The sequence below is a fragment of the Phyllobates terribilis genome, unplaced genomic scaffold, assembly GCF_046119375.1.
Source record: "Phyllobates terribilis strain yellow unplaced genomic scaffold, ASM4611937v1 Scaffold_4__5_contigs__length_816908805, whole genome shotgun sequence".
Classification (NCBI taxonomy): domain Eukaryota; kingdom Metazoa; phylum Chordata; class Amphibia; order Anura; family Dendrobatidae; genus Phyllobates; species Phyllobates terribilis.
Genome location: NW_027362764.1, coordinates 690,964,725 through 690,983,626, shown reverse-complemented (window position 1 = coordinate 690,983,626; position 18,902 = coordinate 690,964,725). Strand labels below are relative to the sequence as shown.

Here is an 18,902-nt window from a genome sequence, read left to right as displayed (position 1 = left end):
TGAGCTCACTGATCGGCTGCCGCGCTGTCGACGGAACGTCAGCGTCGCGGCCAATGCCACAGGCCGGGAGCAGCGGCGAGACTCACCGGTAGACCTGGGTAGGGTGAGTAGAGCGCGGTTAGTTGCTTTCTAATAGCCTGCAGCCGGGGATTAACTTTTAATGAAAGGGAGCAACCCTTTTGACTGTCTGCAGCGCGCCGTACCTAGGAAGCGCACACTCACACACAGCGAGCATGCACAAGTTGCTCGCACGAGACCACATTCCCTATTTGCACCTGCAGCTTTTCCGCCACCATGCGTCAGACTCTCCTGCCTGTCTTATTATTATTTCAGGGCCTTAGCAGGAACCACCCCCTCAATTCCCTCCCGCTCCTTCCTAGCACTGAGGTTAGCTCCTGGGCAGCTGTCTGATTGGGTTAGTTACACAAGCTTCTTTGAAGAAGAAGATGTTACTTCTGCTGGCCCTCGTTAGGCGGTCGCCCTCTAAAACCATCCCCTGGGCAGCTGCTGAAAGCCTGGCCCCTTCACAGCGCGAGATGCTTTTAACGCCATCATTTGCATACGGCCGGCTGCGGGGTCAATAAGCACTCCTAGCCGTGGCAAGGAGCTCGGTGTGAGGCCTGGTAGAGGCGGCGGGGTTGCGTCCTTATCTTAGAGGTCTTGGTAGGCTTGGGATGCTTGGGACTTCCAGCCTCTACTTTACGTAAGGTCGGTGTCCAGCAAGGCGCCACTCAATGCTAGCCGAGCTGGGCAAGATGGCAAAACGTCATCAAAATTGTCTACAATACCTGGTGTTCTCAGGAGGTGTCCCAACCAAGTATTTCCGAACCCATCTCTGCTTTGCTTCCGAGATCGGACGTATCCAAGGTGGTATGGCCAGTAGACGCTGCTTGGCCCATCGCCCGGCCAGCCTTCCTCAGGCTCGCGTGGGGACGAGAACTCTGGCCGTTCTGGGGCGGTCTCCGAAGGACCGATGCATAGGCTGTGCCGTCCCTATAGGTGTTGTTTGTTGAGCAATGAAACACCTGCCGCATCAGATGTGTTTAAAAATGGCTCGGCGCAGGGTCTCCTGCAGGCTAAACCGTTCATCGCGGGGATGTGACAGAAAGAGCAAGCTGGACCCGCAACTTGGGGTGGAGCGAAACGCCCAGGAGTGAATGAAGGAAGAGGGTGAGATGGTTGCGAGTGAATTTGAGCTGCTCTTCGATGGGGTCGTGTGGCCTGCAAAGGTGTTTTGCTTGGGTTGTGCTGTAAACTGGCCTCCAGGTTACCGGTGGTTGCCTCCAGGTCAGCGGTGGTTGCCTCCAGTCATGCGGGAGTCGCTGGTCCTGGTGAAAAGAAGCCTAGTATTAAAAGTAAATAAGCAACAATGCTGGAGGTCCACGGTGATGAGAAGGATGCTGGTATTTTGCAAGGATTAAATAGCGCAAGAGAGAAAGCAAATGAAAAGAAGAAAGGAGCATGTGTGCGCTTGTGAAAAAAGGAATGGAAAAAAGGCATAGAGGAGAGTGACCCCTGCTGGTGGAAGTAAGAAAAAGCAAAAGCCTACAGCACCTGGTATTCCCAGGCGGTCTCCCATCCAAGTACTAACCAGGCCCAACCCTGCTTATAATCCGAGATCAGACGAGATCAGGTGTGTTCAGGGTGGTGTGGCCATAGGCAGAGACAGGCCTCTCACTTGCTGCTTTTCTACTTTGACGTCCGGTTGCCGGCTGCCCTTTCCAGTGCTTAGTAAGACAAGGTGCTTTTGTGCTTTCCTTTCTCTTCACTTTTTTGCTGGCTCCTTAAAAAGGTCTTGTAGACAGAACGCCCCGCTCAGAGCCGCTGAGCTCACTGATCGCCTGCCGCGCTGTCGACGGAACGTCAGCGTCGCGGCCAATGCCACAGGCCGGGAGCAGCGGCGAGACTCACCGGTAGACCTGGGTAGGGTGAGTAGAGCGCGGTTAGTTGCTTTCTAATAGCCTGCAGCCGGGGATTAACTTTTAATGAAAGGGAGCAACCCTTTTGACTGTCTGCAGCGCGCCGTACCTAGGAAGCGCACACTCACACACAGCGAGCATGCACAAGTTGCTCGCACGAGACCACATTCCCTATTTGCACCTGCAGCTTTTCCGCCACCATGCGTCAGACTCTCCTGCCTCTCTTATTATTATTTCAGGGCCTTAGCAGGAACCACCCCCTCAATTCCCTCCCGCTCCTTCCTAGCACTGAGGTTAGTGTGACACCCCAGGGGTCTGGTTGCCACAGTGATAGAGATGTTATGTCTGAGAGCAGGTGGGAGGTCCTTTGGTCAGGGATCCTGTGCATGCCACACCTCCTGCCCAGTCTTGGGAGGGGAAGAACTTCCCCTATATAAACCCGGGGCTGAAGCAGGGTTAGCAGTCAAGGAGAGTAGAGACAAGAAACAGCAGAAGCAATACTACTACGAGTCAAGGGCTGGCAGCTGCAGAGCTCGCCCTGACTGAGAAGCTTTCTTACCGGACCCGGCGTCCGAGGCTGTGGGGACTAACTCTTACCCAGCAGCATAAGCCGACCGGCAGGGGATTTCAGGTCCTCAGGCCCAGAAACCCGAAGGCACGGTCACACGCGTGGGACCAGCACCGCCATCGTGGAGCGGAAGCCATTAGAAGGCCCCGAGTCACCGGCCATACGGGTGAGCATCACACGGTACACTCAGGGACGTGGGCTACTTATATCCGCTTCTAGCAAGGTAGCCAGAAGAGTACAGTCAGTTTGGGAGGCCTATAACTCCGCCTGGCCAGGGGAGATCCCATCTGCTCAAGGACTGACCAGGCCCCGTTCACTAGCAAGTACTCCGGGAGGGTCTATCGTTGTTACCAGTAAAGACCCTGAATTACACCGCACCGTCTCTGAGTGGTTCCTGCTACCCCCATCATCCACATCTGCTGCCCTGAGGCCATACCCCTCCCGTTGGGGGTTATACCATCTGCGCTGCACCATCCATCAGCGGACTGTCCTGCAGCGGCAGCTCCATAGCTGCATTCAACGGGTGGCGTAGTCGTCCTGCATCTACCGCTGTTACATCGCCGCTCAGTTTGACTCCCTGGGAACGGACCGGGTCACCGCCACGAGACTACAACCCTCAAGAGATCCGGCTCCGGGTAAGCTCCCGCGTGCGCAACGCAGCGCGACACAGGCCCAGGGGCGCGTCATTAGCTCCTGGGCAGCTGTCTGATTGGGTTAGTTACACAAGATTCTTTGAAGAAGAAGACGTTACTTCTGTGTCACGGGTGTGTTGCCACGAAGATCGTCACGAGTACACAGCCTGACTTCTCGCAGCTGACTTGTTGGTGCTTTGTGTTTTCTCGGCAGTGAAGGAGTTAATTCTCTCTCTCTCTGGGCTAGCTGAGGTCCAGCCTCGCCCAGCTGCAATCAATGCTTCGTTAGTGAGACTCCTTTATATTCCTGCAGGTCTGTTTGTGAGGTGTCGGTGAAAGCTTTTCATTCAGACTTACAGAGCGGATCGTGGTGTTTGGAGTTGCTGAGATAAGTGTATTTGGAAGTTTTATTTCCCTTTCCTCGCTTTATCATTTATCTCCTTTCCCGTTGGTGTTCCCTCTGTTGTAGTTGTGTTGAAGTTGTATGCAAGGTGGTTTTGGTTTTTCCCTTGTACTGTCTCGTTCGTCTAAATACTGTGTGTGGGCATATTATTGCTGGTTCCCAATTGTTGTGATCGGGGTCCTTCTCAGGACTAGATTACTGTGGTGCAGGGATCCTCAGGAGGTAGGGGTTACGCTGGCGGCCTGGACCTCTGTACCTTTAACAGTACCTCCAGGATGAGGGATTAGTCAGGGCCCCAGCTTAGGGTCAGCTTAGGCCCCCTACCTCCAGTATTCTGTGACAGTGTGACATTTTCACCGACCCACTTAGTTTTTCTCCAGCTAGCATGGATCCAGTAGCCGGTCTAGCTCGGCAGTTGCAGAGTTTGTCCATGGGGCTGGCGGACGTTAGGTCCAAGGTTTTGCATCCTCTGGAGCAAGCCGGACCAGAACCTAAAGTAGCTCTCCCTGACAGGTTCACTGGGGGGCGGGACAAGTTTTTTGTTTTCCGGGAGGCATGCAAATTGTACTTTCGGCTGCGGCCTCGGTCATCGGGCAGTGAAGAACAAAGGGTGGGAATTGTCATCTCGCTCCTACAAGGGGACCCACAATCTTGGGCGTTCTCTCTTCCCCCAAGCTCCCCGGTTCTCCAGTCAGTGGATAGGTTTTTCGCTGCTTTGGGACTCGTATATGATGACCCAGATCGGATCTCCCTTGCTGAGTCTAAGTTACGTAGGATTCAGCAGGGAGATCGTCCGGCGGAGGAATTCTGTTCGGAGTTCCGTAGGTGGGCCACGGACACCCAGTGGAATGACCCGGCTCTTAGGAGCCAGTTTTGTCATGGTTTATCCGACAAATTACAGGATGTGTTGGCACAGTATGACTCTCCCGCGTCACTGGAAGCCGCTATGGCCCTTGCTATTCGCGTTGACAGACGGCTTCGGGAGAGGTGCGGGATAACTCTACCCCCTGTAATGTCTCCACCTCTTACAAGGTCCCCTCATATGGTGGTTCCCCTGGTCAGTCCGGAGGAGCCTATGCAATTAGGAGGGACATCATTTCGGGGAAGGGGACCGGTGGTGCGCCATAAGACAGGAAGGTGTTTCCTCTGCGGGAAAAAGGGACATTTTATTGGGGGGTGTCCATCCCGCCCCTTGCAGAGTAAAGAGTCGTCGAAAAAACTGTTGATCCCAGGTTGTGTGGTGGACGGCAATCTGGGAGTACGTATTTCGTCCCTAGGTTCGTCTCAGTTTCTCGTACCGGCGGAGGTGGTGGTGGGTACGAGAACTGAGAGGATATCTGTTCTTCTGGATAGTGGGGCCGGGGCTAATCTGGTTGATGCTCGGTTTGCCCGGGTTCAAGGTATGCGATTGAGTGAGTTGGCTAAACCCATCCCCATATTCTCGATCGATGCCAGGCCTCTCGGTCAGGGAAGTTTTTTGCAAGCTGTGCATGGCGTAAAACTTCAAGTGGGGGCAATACATAAAGAACTGTTGTCTTGCTACGTGTTGGAGGGTCTTCCCACTCCTATAGTGTTGGGCCTTCCTTGGTTAGCTAAGCATAACCCTGTTATTAATTGGCAAACCAGAGAGATAAGCCAATGGAGTAAATTCTGTAATAAAAACTGCATGAACACGGTCATCGGTGCGGTTACTCCTTGGGTCTTACCTCCATTTCTGGCAGACTTTGAGGATGTATTCTCGGAGAATGGGTGTCAGGAACTACCTCCTCATCGCGAGTATGACTGTTCTGTAAAACTGCTCCCTGAGGCCAAGTTACCTAAAGCTAGGTTGTATAACCTTTCTGGTCCTGAGAGGCAGGCCATGAAGGATTATATTTCTGAAAGTCTGGCTAAGGGGCATATTAGACCTTCATCTTCACCGGTGGCCGCGGGGTTCTTCTTTGTTAAGAAGAAAGATGGAGGCCTACGCCCTTGCCTGGATTTCCGTGAACTTAATCGGATTACGGTCCGAGATCCGTATCCGCTCCCACTTATTCCCGATCTCTTTAATCAGATCGTGGGCGCCAAATGGTTCTCTAAGTTGGATCTCAGGGGGGCGTACAATCTGATTAGGATGAAGGAGGGGGATGAGTGGAAGACGGCTTTTAACACTCCGGAGGGGCATTATGAGAACCTTGTCATGCCATTCGGTCTGACTAATGCCCCGGCGGTGTTTCAACACTTTGTTAATGATATTTTTCGCCACCTGGTGGGACAGTTTGTTGTCATATATCTGGATGATATCTTAATTTACTCGCCGGATCTGGTGTCTCATCAGGAGCACGTTAGACAGGTGTTACAGATCTTGCGGGATAATAAACTGTATGCCAAGTGGGAAAAGTGTGTGTTCGCCGTACAGGAACTCCAGTTTTTAGGCTTCCTGGTTTCTGCGTCCGGTTTTCGTATGGACCCTGGGAAAGTGCGGGCAGTTCTTGAGTGGGATCGGCCGGAGAATCTTAAGGCACTACAACGTTTCCTGGGGTTTGCTAACTATTACCGGAAGTTCATTCGTAATTTCTCGTCCATGGTTAAGCCTCTCACAGACATGACTAAAAAGGGGACGGATTTTTCTAGGTGGTCTGACAAGGCTTGTCAAGCATTCTCCTCCTTGAAAAAATGTTTTGCCTCGGCACCCATACTCATTCAACCTGATGCGTCTCAGCCATTCTTTGTAGAGGTAGACGCTTCCGAGGTAGGGGTGGGAGCAGTATTGTCACAGGGTTCGTCCCCTGGTAAGTGGCATCCGTGCGCCTTTTTCTCTAAAAAATTGTCGTCCGCTGAGAGGAATTACGATGTCGGCAATAGGGAACTCCTGGCCATTAAGTTAGCTTTTGAGGAGTGGCGCCATTTTTTGGAGGGGGCAGTTCATCCGGTCACCGTCATCACCGATCACAAGAACCTGCTATATCTGGAGTCCGCTAAACGTCTGAATCCCAGACAAGCTAGGTGGTCATTGTTTTTTACCAGGTTTAATTTCGTCGTTACATATCGTCCTGGGTCTAAAAATGTAAAGGCGGATGCCTTATCTCGTAGTTTCCCTGGGGCCGGGAATACAGACGACCCGATTCCTATTCTTCAGGAGGGGGTGGTGGTTTCGGCAGTATGCTCTGAGCTGGAGGAGGAGATATTGGAGGCTCAGGGGGACGCCCCTGTTGGACCTCCGGGGAGACTGTTCGTTCCAGATCAGTTGCGACAAAAGGTGATCGAGGCACACCATAACTCAGTTTTTGCAGGACACCCGGGGAGTAAAGCAACTGTGGATCTCCTCTCGCGTCGGTTTTGGTGGCCTAACTTACATAAAGAGGTGGTAACTTTTGTCGCGTCCTGTGGGGTTTGTGCGCGCTCTAAGACCTCACATACCCGTCCGTCTGGGGCCCTCTTACCTTTGAAGATCCCGGAGCGTCCTTGGACTCATCTGTCTATGGACTTTATTACGGACCTCCCTCCGTCTTCGGGTAAAACGGTCATACTCGTTGTAGTGGACAGGTTCAGCAAGATGGCACATTTTATCGCTCTTCCGGCTCTCCCTAATGCTAAAACTCTTGCGCAGGTGTTCATTGGGGAGATTGTGAGGCTTCACGGGGTACCCTCCGAGGTGGTGTCTGATCGGGGGTCTCAGTTTGTGTCCAAGTTCTGGAAGGCGTTTTGTGCACGGCGGGGGATGCATTTGTCATTCTCGTCGGCTTTTCATCCTCAGACCAATGGTCAGACGGAACGTATGAACCAGAGCTTGGAGACATATCTTCGGTGTTTTGTGTCTGAGAACCAGGAGGACTGGGCTTCTTTCCTACCTCTGGCAGAGTTTGCTCTCAATAATTGGCGAAGCGAGTCCACTGGTAAGTCCCCGTTTTTTGGGGCATATGGTTTTCACCCCCAGTTTTGTACTTTCAGTAGGGGGGGCTCTTCGGGGGTTCCGGAGGAGGAACGATTTTCCTCATCTCTCGCTTCAGTATGGAGAGGGGTGCTGAAGAATCTGAATACTATGGGGAACCGATACAAACGTATGGCTGATAGGAGGAGAGTGTCTGGTCCGGACCTAAGTGTGAACGATCAGGTATGGTTGTCTACCAGGAATATTAAACTTAAGGTTCCCTCCTGGAAACTGGGTCCCAGGTTCATCGGGCCGTACAGAATCAGTTCTGTTATTAATCCGGTGGCATTCCGTCTTGACCTCCCCCCTACGTTTAAAATTCACAACGTGTTTCACAGATCATTGCTTAAGAGGTATGTGGCGCCGGTGGTACCGTCACCTTTACCTCCCCCTCCTGTGGTTGTCAATGGTAACTTGGAGTTCCAGGTATCGAGGGTCATTGATTCACGCTTTAATCGCCGGTCCCTTCAGTACTTGGTTCATTGGAAGGGGTATGGTCCTGAGGAGAGGATGTGGGTTCCTGCGTCGGATATTAACGCAGACCGATTAGTTCGGGCCTTCCACACGACTCACCCGGATAAACCTGGCCCTGAGGGTCCGGAGGCCCCTCGTAGAAGGGGGGGTACTGTCACGGGTGTGTTGCCACGAAGATCGTCACGAGTACACAGCCTGACTTCTCGCAGCTGACTTGTTGGTGCTTTGTGTTTTCTCGGCAGTGAAGGAGTTAATTCTCTCTCTCTCTGGGCTAGCTGAGGTCCAGCCTCGCCCAGCTGCAATCAATGCTTCGTTAGTGAGACTCCTTTATATTCCTGCAGGTCTGTTTGTGAGGTGTCGGTGAAAGCTTTTCATTCAGACTTACAGAGCGGATCGTGGTGTTTGGAGTTGCTGAGATAAGTGTATTTGGAAGTTTTATTTCCCTTTCCTCGCTTTATCATTTATCTCCTTTCCCGTTGGTGTTCCCTCTGTTGTAGTTGTGTTGAAGTTGTATGCAAGGTGGTTTTGGTTTTTCCCTTGTACTGTCTCGTTCGTCTAAATACTGTGTGTGGGCATATTATTGCTGGTTCCCAATTGTTGTGATCGGGGTCCTTCTCAGGACTAGATTACTGTGGTGCAGGGATCCTCAGGAGGTAGGGGTTACGCTGGCGGCCTGGACCTCTGTACCTTTAACAGTACCTCCAGGATGAGGGATTAGTCAGGGCCCCAGCTTAGGGTCAGCTTAGGCCCCCTACCTCCAGTATTCTGTGACAGTGTGACATTCTGCTGGCCCTCGTTAGGCGGTCGCCCTCTAAAACCATCCCCTGGGCAGCTGCTGAAAGCCTGGCCCCTTCACAGCGCGAGATGCTTTTAACGCCATCATTTGCATACGGCCGGCTGCGGGGTCAATAAGCACTCCTAGCCGTGGCAAGGAGCTCGGTGTGAGGCCTGGTAGAGGCGGCGGGGTTGCGTCCTTATCTTAGAGGTCTTGGGGGGCTTGGGAGGCTTGGGACTTCCAGCCTCTACTTTACGTAAGGTCGGTGTCCAGCAAGGCGCCACTCAATGCTAGCCGAGCTGGGCAAGATGGCAAAACGTCATCAAAATTGTCTACAATACCTGGTGTTCTCAGGAGGTGTCCCAACCAAGTATTTCCGAACCCATCTCTGCTTTGCTTGCGAAATCGGACGTATCCAAGGTGGTATGGCCAGTAGACGCTGCTTGGCCCATCGCCTGGCCAGCCTTCCTCAGGCTCGCGTGGGGACGAGAACTCTGGCCGTTCTGGGGCGGTCTCCGAAGGACTGATGCATAGGCTGTGCCGTCCCTATAGGTGTTGTTTGTTGAGCAATGAAACACCTGCCGCATCAGATGTGTTTAAAAATGGCTCGGCGCAGGGTCTCCTGCAGGCTAAACCGTTCATCGCGGGGATGTAACAGAAAGAGCAAGCTGGACCCGCAACTTGGGGTGGAGCGAAACGCCCAGGAGTGAATGAAGGAAGAGGGTGAGATGGTTGCGAGTGAATTTGAGCTGCTCTTCGGGGGGGTCGTGTGGCCTGCAAAGGTGTTTTGCTTGGGTTGTGCTGTAAACTGGCCTCCAGGTTACCGGTGGTTGCCTCCAGGTCAGCGGTGGTTGCCTCCAGTCATGCGGGAGTCGCTGGTCCTGGTGAAAAGAAGCCTAGTATTAAAAGTAAATAAGCAACAATGCTGGAGGCCCACGGTGATGAGAAGGATGCTGGTATTTTGCAAGGATTAAATAGCGCAAGAGAGAAAGCAAATGAAAAGAAGAAAGGAGCATGTGTGCGCTTGTGAAAAAAGGAATAGAAAAAAGGCATAGAGGAGATTGACCCCTGCTGGTCGAAGTAAGAAAAGGCAAAAGCCTACAGCACCTGGTATTCCCAGGCGGTCTCCCATCCAAGTACTAACCAGGCCCAACCCTGCTTAGCTTCCAAGATCAGACAAGATCGGGCTTGTTCAGGGTGGTGTGGCCATAGTCAGAGACAGGCCTCTCACTTGCTGCTTTCCCACTTTGACGTCCGGTTGCCGGCTGCCCTTTCCAGTGCTTAGTAAGACAAGGTGCTTTTGTGCTTTCTTTTCTCTTCACTTTTTTGCTGGCTCCTTAAAAAGGTCTTGTAGACAGAACGCCCCGCTCAGAGCCGCTGAGCTCACTGATCGGCTGCCGCGCTGTCGACGGAACGTCAGCGTCGCGGCCAATGCCACAGGCCGGGAGCAGCGGCGAGACTCACCGGTAGACCTGGGTAGGGTGAGTAGAGCGCGGTTAGTTGCTTTCTAATAGCCTGCAGCCGGGGATTAACTTTTAATGAAAGGGAGCAACCCTTTTGACTGTCTGCAGCGCGCCGTACCTAGGAAGCGCACACTCACACACAGCGAGCATGCACAAGTTGCTCGCACGAGACCACATTCCCTATTTGCACCTGCAGCTTTTCCGCCACCATGCGTCAGACTCTCCTGCCTGTCTTATTATTATTTCAGGGCCTTAGCAGGAACCACCCCCTCAATTCCCTCCCGCTCCTTCCTAGCACTGAGGTTAGCTCCTGGGCAGCTGTCTGATTGGGTTAGTTACACAAGATTCTTTGAAGAATAAGACGTTACTTCTGCTGGCCCTCGTTAGGCGGTCGCCCTCTAAAACCATCCCCTAGGCAGCTGCTGAAAGCCTGGCCCCTTCACAGCGCGAGATGCTTTTAACGCCATCATTTGCATACGGCCGGCTGCGGGGTCAATAAGCACTCCTAGCCGTGGCAAGGAGCTCGGTGTGAGGCCTGGTAGAGGCGGCGGGGTTGCGTCCTTATCTTAGAGGTCTTGGGGGGCTTGGGATGCTTGGGACTTCCAGCCTCTACTTTACGTAAGGTCGGTGTCCAGCAAGGCGCCACTCAATGCTAGCCGAGCTGGGCAAGATGGCAAAACGTCATCAAAATTGTCTACAATACCTGGTGTTCTCAGGAGGTGTCCCAACCAAGTATTTCCGAACCCATCTCTGCTTTGCTTCCGAGATCGGACGTATCCAAGGTGGTATGGCCAGTAGACGCTGCTTGGCCCATCGCCCGGCCAGCCTTCCTCAGGCTCGCGTGGGGATGAGAACTCTGGCCGTTCTGGGGCGGTCTCCGAAGGACCGATGCATAGGCTGTGCCGTCCCTATAGGTGTTGTTTGTTGAGCAATGAAACACCTGCCGCATCAGATGTGTTTAAAAATGGCTCGGCGCAGGGTCTCCTGCAGGCTAAACCGTTCATCGCGGGGATGTGACAGAAAGAGCAAGCTGGACCCGCAACTTGGGGTGGAGCGAAACGCCCAGGAGTGAATGAAGGAAGAGGGTGAGATGGTTGCGAGTGAATTTGAGCTGCTCTTCGGGGGGGTCGTGTGGCCTGCAAAGGTGTTTTGCTTGCGTTGTGCTGTAAACTGGCCTCCAGGTTACCGGTGGTTGCCTCCAGGTCAGCGGTGGTTGCCTCCAGTCATGCGGGAGTCGCTGGTCCTGGTGAAAAGAAGCCTAGTATTAAAAGTAAATAAGCAACAATGCTGGAGGCCCACGGTGATGAGAAGGATGCTGGTATTTTGCAAGGATTAAATAGCGCAAGAGAGAAAGCAAATGAAAAGAAGAAAGGAGCATGTGTGCGCTTGTGAAAAAAGGAATGGAAAAAAGGCATAGAGGAGAGTGACCCCTGCTGGTGGAAGTAAGAAAAGGCAAAAGCCTACAGCACCTGGTATTCCCAGGCAGTCTCCCATCCAAGTACTAACCAAGCCCAACCCTGCGTAGCTTCCGAGATCAGACGAGATCGGGCGTGTTCAGGGTGGTGTGGCCGTAGGCAGAGACAGGCCTCTCACTTGCTGCTTTTCCACTTTGACGTCCGGTTGCCGGCTGCCCTTTCCAGTGCTTAGTAAGACAAGGTGCTTTTGTGCTTTCTTTTCTCTTCACTTTTTTGCTGGCTCCTTAACAAGGTCTTGTAGACAGAACGCCCCGCTCAGAGCCGCTGAGCTCACTGATCGGCTGCCGCGCTGTCGACGGAACGTCAGCGTCGCGGCCAATGCCACAGGCCGGGAGCAGCGGCGAGACTCACCGGTAGACCTGGGTAGGGTGAGTAGAGCGCGGTTAGTTGCTTTCTAATAGCCTGCAGCCGGGGATTAACTTTTAATGAAAGGGAGCAACCCTTTTGACTGTCTGCAGCGCGCCGTACCTAGGAAGCGCACACTCACACACAGCGAGCATGCACAAGTTGCTCTCACGAGACCACATTCCCTATTTGCACCTGCAGCTTTTCCGCCACCATGCGTCAGACTCTCCTGCCTGTCTTATTATTATTTCAGGGCCTTAGCAGGAACCACCCCCTCAATTCCCTCCCGCTCCTTCCTAGCACTGAGGTTAGCTCCTGGGCAGCTGTCTGATTGGGTTAGTTACACAAGATTCTTTGAAGAAGAAGACGTTACTTCTGCTGGCCCTCGTTAGGCGGTCGCCCTCTAAAACCATCCCCTGGGCAGCTGCTGAAAGCCTGGCCCCTTCACAGCGCGAGATGCTTTTAACGCCATCATTTGCATACGGCCGGCTGCGGGGTCAATAAGCACTCCTAGCCGTGGCAAGGAGCTCGGTGTGAGGCCTGGTAGAGGCGGCGGGGTTGCGTCCTTATCTTAGAGGTCTTGGGGGGCTTGGGATGCTTGGGACTTCCAGCCTCTACTTTACGTAAGGTCGGTGTCCAGCAAGGCGCCACTCAATGCTAGCCGAGCTGGGCAAGATGGCAAAACGTCATCAAAATTGTCTACAATACCTGGTGTTCTCAGGAGGTGTCCCAACCAAGTATTTCCGAACCCATCTCTGCTTTGCTTCCGAGATCGGACGTATCCAAGGTGGTATGGCCAGTAGACGCTGCTTGGCCCATCGCCCGGCCAGCCTTCCTCAGGCTCGCGTGGGGACGAGAACTCTGACCGTTCTGGGGCGGTCTCCGAAGGACCGATGCATAGGCTTTGCCGTCCCTATAGGTGTTGTTTGTTGAGCAATGAAACACCTGCCGCATCAGATGTGTTTAAAAATGGCTCGGCGCAGGGTCTCCTGCAGGCTAAACCGTTCATCGCGGGGATGTGACAGAAAGAGCAAGCTGGACCCGCAACTTGGGGTGGAGCGAAACGCCCAGGAGTGAATGAAGGAAGAGGGTGAGATGGTTGCGAGTGAATTTGAGCTGCTCTTCGGGGGGGTCGTGTGGCCTGCAAAGGTGTTTTGCTTGGGTTGTGCTGTAAACTGGCCTCCAGGTTACCGGTGGTTGCCTCCAGGTCAGCGGTGGTTGCCTCCAGTCATGCGGGAGTCGCTGGTCCTGGTGAAAAGAAGCCTAGTATTAAAAGTAAATAAGCAACAATGCTGGAGGCCCACGGTGATGAGAAGGATGCTGGTATTTTGCAAGGATTAAATAGCGCAAGAGAGAAAGCAAATGAAAAGAAGAAAGGAGCATGTGTGCGCTTGTGAAAAAAGGAATGGAAAAAAGGCATAGAGGAGAGTGACCCCTGCTGGTGGAAGTAAGAAAAGGCAAAAGCCTACAGCACCTGGTATTCCCAGGCAGTCTCCCATCCAAGTACTAACCAGGCCTGACCCTGCTTAGCTTCCGAGATCAGACAAGATCAGGCATGTTCAGGGTGGTGTGGCCGTAGGCGGAGACAGGCCTCTCACTTGCTGCTTTTCCACTTTGACGTCCGGTTGCCGGCTGCCCTTTCCAGTGCTTAGTAAGACAAGGTGCTTTTGTGCTTTCTTTTCTCTTCACTTTTTTGCTGGCTCCTTAACAAGGTCTTGTAGACAGAACGCCCCGCTCAGAGCCGCTGAGCTCACTGATCGGCTGCCGCGCTGTCAACGGAACGTCAGCGTCGCGGCCAATGCCACAGGCCGGGAGCAGCGGCGAGACTCACCGGTAGACCTGGGTAGGGTGAGTAGAGCGCGGTTAGTTGCTTTCTAATAGCCTGCAGCCGGGGATTAACTTTTAATGAAAGGGAGCAACCCTTTTGACTGTCTGCAGCGCGCCGTACCTAGGAAGCGCACACTCACACACAGCAAGCATGCACAAGTTGCTCGCACGAGACCACATTCCCTATTTGCACCTGCAGCTTTTCCGCCACCATGCGTCAGACTCTCCTGCCTGTCTTATTATTATTTCAGGGCCTTAGCAGGAACCACCCCCTCAATTCCCTCCCGCTCCTTCCTAGCACTGAGGTTAGCTCCTGGGCAGCTGTCTGATTGGGTTAGTTACACAAGCTTCTTTGAAGAAGAAGACGTTACTTCTGCTGGCCCTCGTTAGGCGGTCGCCCTCTAAAACCATCCCCGGGGCAGCTGCTGAAAGCCTGGCCCCTTCACAGCGCGAGATGCTTTTAACGCCATCATTTGCATACGGCCGGCTGCGGGGTCAATAAGCACTCCTAGCCGTGGCAAGGAGCTCGGTGTGAGGCCTGGTAGAGGCGGCGGGGTTGCGTCCTTATCTTAGAGGTCTTGGGGGGCTTGGGATGCTTGGGACTTCCAGCCTCTACTTTACGTAAGGTCGGTGTCCAGCAAGGCGCCACTCAATGCTAGCCGAGCTGGGCAAGATGGCAAAACGTCATCAAAATTGTCTACAATACCTGGTGTTCTCAGGAGGTGTCCCAACCAAGTATTTCCGAACCCATCTCTGCTTTGCTTCCGAGATCGGACGTATCCAAGGTGGTATGGCCAGTAGACGCTGCTTGGCCCATCGCCCGGCCAGCCTTCCTCAGGCTCGCGTGGGGACGAGAACTCTGGCCGTTCTGGGGCGGTCTCCGAAGGACCGATGCATAGGCTGTGCCGTCCCTATAGGTGTTGTTTGTTGAGCAATGAAACACCTGCCGCATCAGATGTGTTTAAAAATGGCTCGGCGCAGGGTCTCCTGCAGGCTAAACCGTTCATCGCGGGGATGTGACAGAAAGAGCAAGCTGGACCCGCAACTTGGGGTGGAGCGAAACGCCCAGGAGTGAATGAAGGAAGAGGGTGAGATGGTTGCGAGTGAATTTGAGCTGCTCTTCGGGGGGGTCGTGTGGCCTGCAAAGGTGTTTTGCTTGGGTTGTGCTGTAAACTGGCCTCCAGGTTACCGGTGGTTGCCTCCAGGTTACCGGTGGTTGCCTCCAGTCATGCGGGAGTCGCTGGTCCTGGTGAAAAGAAGCCTAGTATTAAAAGTAAATAAGCAACAATGCTGGAGGCCCACGGTGATGAGAAGGATGGTGGTATTTTGCAAGGATTAAATAGCGCAAGAGAGAAAGCAAATGAAAAGAAGAAAGGAGCATGTGTGCGCTTGTGAAAAAAGGAATGGAAAAAAGGCATAGAGGAGAGTGACCCCTGCTGGTGGAAGTAAGAAAAAGCAAAAGCCTACAGCACCTGGTATTCCCAGGCAGTCTCCCATCCAAATACTAACCAGGCCCAACCCTGCTTATAATCCAAGATCAGACAAGATCAGGTGTGTTCAGGGTGGTGTGGCCATAGGCAGAGACGGGTTTCTCACTTGCTGCTTTTCTACTTTGACGTCCGGTTGCCAGCTGCCCTTTCCAGTGCTTAGTAAGACAAGGTGCTTTTGTGCTTTCCTTTCTCTTCACTTTTTTGCTGGCTCCTTAAAAAGGTCTTTTAGACAGAACGCCCCGCTCACAGCCGCTGAGCTCACTGATCGGCTTCCGCGCTGTCGACGGAACGTCAGCGTCGCGGCCAATGCCACAGGCCGGGAGCAGCGGCGAGACTCACCGGTAGACCTGGGTAGGGTGAGTAGAGCGCGGTTAGTTGCTTTCTAATAGCCTGCAGCCGGGGATTAACTTTTAATGAAAGGGAGCAACCCTTTTGACTGTCTGCAGCGCGCCGTACCTAGGAAGCGCACACTCACACACAGCGAGCATGCACAAGTTGCTCGCACGAGACCACATTCCCTATTTGCACCTGCAGCTTTTCCGCCACCATGCGTCAGACTCTCCTGCCTGTCTTATTATTATTTCAGGGCCTTAGCAGGAACCACCCCCTCAATTCCCTCCCGCTCCTTCCTAGCACTGAGGTTAGCTCCTGGGCAGCTGTCTGATTGGGTTAGTTACACAAGATTCTTTGAAGAAGAAGACGTTACTTCTGCTGGCCCTCGTTAGGCGGTCGCCCTCTAAAACCATCCCCTGGGCAGCTGCTGAAAGCCTGGCCCCTTCACAGCGCGAGATGCTTTTAACGCCATCATTTGCATACGGCCGGCTGCGGGGTCAATAAGCACTCCTAGCCGTGGCAAGGAGCTCGGTGTGAGGCCTGGTAGAGGCGGCGGGGTTGCGTCCTTATCTTAGAAGTCTTGGGGGGCTTGGGAGGCTTGGGACTTCCAGCCTCTACTTTACGTAAGGTCGGTGTCCAGCAAGGCGCCACTCAATGCTAGCCGAGCTGGGCAAGATGGCAAAACGTCATCAAAATTGTCTACAATACCTGGTGTTCTCAGGAGGTGTCCCAACCAAGTATTTCCGAACCCATCTCTGCTTTGCTTCCGAGATCGGACGTATCCAAGGTGGTATGGCCAGTAGACGCTGCTTGGCCCATCGCCCGGCCAGCCTTCCTCAGGCTCGCGTGGGGACGAGAACTCTGGCCGTTTTGGGGCGGTCTCCGAAGGACCGATGCATAGGCTGTGCCGTCCCTATAGGTGTTGTTTGTTGAGCAATGAAACACCTGCCGCATCAGATGTGTTTAAAAATGGCTCGGCGCAGGGTCTCCTGCAGGCTAAACCGTTCATCGCGGGGATGTAACAGAAAGAGCAAGCTGGACCCGCAACTTGGGGTGGAGCGAAACGCCCAGGAGTGAATGAAGGAAGAGGGTGAGATGGTTGCGAGTGAATTTGAGCTGCTCTTCGGGGGGGTCGTGTGGCCTGCAAAGGTGTTTTGCTTGGGTTGTGCTGTAAACTGGCCTCCAGGTTACCGGTGGTTGCCTCCAGGTCAGCGGTGGTTGCCTCCAGTCATGCGGGAGTCGCTGGTCCTGGTGAAAAGAAGCCTAGTATTAAAAGTAAATAAGCAACAATGCTGGAGGCCCACGGTGATGAGAAGGATGCTGGTATTTTGCAAGGATTAAATAGCGCAAGAGAGAAAGCAAATGAAAAGAAGAAAGGAGCATGTGTGCGCTTGTGAAAAAAGGAATAGAAAAAAGGCATAGAGGAGATTGACCCCTGCTGGTCGAAGTAAGAAAAGGCAAAAGCCTACAGCACCTGGTATTCCCAGGCGGTCTCCCATCCAAGTACTAACCAGGCCCAACCCTGCTTAGCTTCCGAGATCAGACAAGATCGGGCTTGTTCAGGGTGGTGTGGCCATAGTCAGAGACAGGCCTCTCACTTGCTGCTTTCCCACTTTGACGTCCGGTTGCCGGCTGCCCTTTCCAGTGCTTAGTAAGACAAGGTGCTTTTGTGCTTTCTTTTCTCTTCACTTTTTTGCTGGCTCCTTAAAAAGGTCTTGTAGACAGAACGCCCCGCTCAGAGCCGCTGAGCTCACTGATCGGCTGCCGCGCTGTCGACGGAACGTCAGCGTCGCGGCCAATGCCACAGGCCGGGAGCAGCGGCGAGACTCACCGGTAGACCTGGGTAGGGTGAGTAGAGCGCGGTTAGTTGCTTTCTAATAGCCTGCAGCCGGGGATTAACTTTTAATGAAAGGGAGCAACCCTTTTGACTGTCTGCAGCGCGCCGTACCTAGGAAGCGCACACTCACACACAGCGAGCATGCACAAGTTGCTCGCACGAGACCACATTCCCTATTTGCACCTGCAGCTTTTCCGCCACCATGCGTCAGACTCTCCTGCCTGTCTTATTATTATTTCAGGGCCTTAGCAGGAACCACCCCCTCAATTCCCTCCCGCTCCTTCCTAGCACTGAGGTTAGCTCCTGGGCAGCTGTCTGATTGGGTTAGTTACACAAGATTCTTTGAAGAATAAGACGTTACTTCTGCTGGCCCTCGTTAGGCGGTCGCCCTCTAAAACCATCCCCTAGGCAGCTGCTGAAAGCCTGGCCCCTTCACAGCGCGAGATGCTTTTAACGCCATCATTTGCATACGGCCGGCTGCGGGGTCAATAAGCACTCCTAGCCGTGGCAAGGAGCTCGGTGTGAGGCCTGGTAGAGGCGGCGGGGTTGCGTCCTTATCTTAGAGGTCTTGGGGGGCTTGGGATGCTTGGGACTTCCAGCCTCTACTTTACGTAAGGTCGGTGTCCAGCAAGGCGCCACTCAATGCTAGCCGAGCTGGGCAAGATGGCAAAACGTCATCAAAATTGTCTACAATACCTGGTGTTCTCAGGAGGTGTCCCAACCAAGTATTTCCGAACCCATCTCTGCTTTGCTTCCGAGATCGGACGTATCCAAGGTGGTATGGCCAGTAGACGCTGCTTGGCCCATCGCCCGGCCAGCCTTCCTCAGGCTCGCGTGGGGATGAGAACTCTGGCCGTTCTGGGGCGGTCTCCGAAGGACCGATGCATAGGCTGTGCCGTCCCTATAGGTGTTGTTTGTTGAGCAATGAAACACCTGCCGCATCAGATGTGTTTAAAAATGGCTCGGCGCAGGGTCTCCTGCAGGCTAAACCGTTCATCGCGGGGATGTGACAGAAAGAGCAAGCTGGACCCGCAACTTGGGGTGGAGCGAAACGCCCAGGAGTGAATGAAGGAAGAGGGTGAGATGGTTGCGAGTGAATTTGAGCTGCTCTTCGGGGGGGTCGTGTGGCCTGCAAAGGTGTTTTGCTTGCGTTGTGCTGTAAACTGGCCTCCAGGTTACCGGTGGTTGCCTCCAGGTCAGCGGTGGTTGCCTCCAGTCATGCGGGAGTCGCTGGTCCTGGTGAAAAGAAGCCTAGTATTAAAAGTAAATAAGCAACAATGCTGGAGGCCCACGGTGATGAGAAGGATGCTGGTATTTTGCAAGGATTAAATAGCGCAAGAGAGAAAGCAAATGAAAAGAAGAAAGGAGCATGTGTGCGCTTGTGAAAAAAGGAATGGAAAAAAGGCATAGAGGAGAGTGACCCCTGCTGGTGGAAGTAAGAAAAGGCAAAA

At 53.4% G+C, this 18,902-nt stretch overlaps 6 non-coding genes and 1 pseudogene across 6 annotated transcripts in view; all 7 read right to left on the bottom strand.

Moving 5' to 3' along the window:
• Positions 1–1,542: 1,542 nt before the first annotated feature.
• On the bottom strand, positions 1,543–1,661 carry LOC141266536 (5S ribosomal RNA). The gene has a single exon (XR_012320570.1). It is a non-coding gene; the product is annotated as a 5S ribosomal RNA (ribosomal RNA).
• Positions 1,662–9,776: 8,115 nt separating this feature from the next.
• On the bottom strand, positions 9,777–9,895 carry LOC141267036 (5S ribosomal RNA). Its single transcript, XR_012321055.1, has one exon. It is a non-coding gene; the product is annotated as a 5S ribosomal RNA (ribosomal RNA).
• Positions 9,896–11,601: 1,706 nt separating this feature from the next.
• LOC141266355 (5S ribosomal RNA) lies at positions 11,602–11,720 on the bottom strand. The gene has a single exon (XR_012320395.1). It is a non-coding gene; the product is annotated as a 5S ribosomal RNA (ribosomal RNA).
• A 1,706-nt stretch (positions 11,721–13,426) lies between these two features.
• On the bottom strand, positions 13,427–13,545 carry LOC141267146 (5S ribosomal RNA). Its single transcript, XR_012321160.1, has one exon. It is a non-coding gene; the product is annotated as a 5S ribosomal RNA (ribosomal RNA).
• Positions 13,546–15,251: 1,706 nt separating this feature from the next.
• On the bottom strand, positions 15,252–15,370 carry LOC141268529 (5S ribosomal RNA; annotated as a pseudogene).
• Positions 15,371–17,076: 1,706 nt separating this feature from the next.
• On the bottom strand, positions 17,077–17,195 carry LOC141266645 (5S ribosomal RNA). Its single transcript, XR_012320675.1, has one exon. It is a non-coding gene; the product is annotated as a 5S ribosomal RNA (ribosomal RNA).
• A 1,706-nt stretch (positions 17,196–18,901) lies between these two features.
• The window catches only part of LOC141266353 (5S ribosomal RNA), a 119-nt gene continuing 118 nt past the window's right edge, over position 18,902 (bottom strand). Inside the window, exon 1 of the ribosomal RNA XR_012320393.1 lies at position 18,902. This exon is cut by the window's right edge and continues 118 nt beyond it. This is a non-coding gene — a ribosomal RNA (5S ribosomal RNA).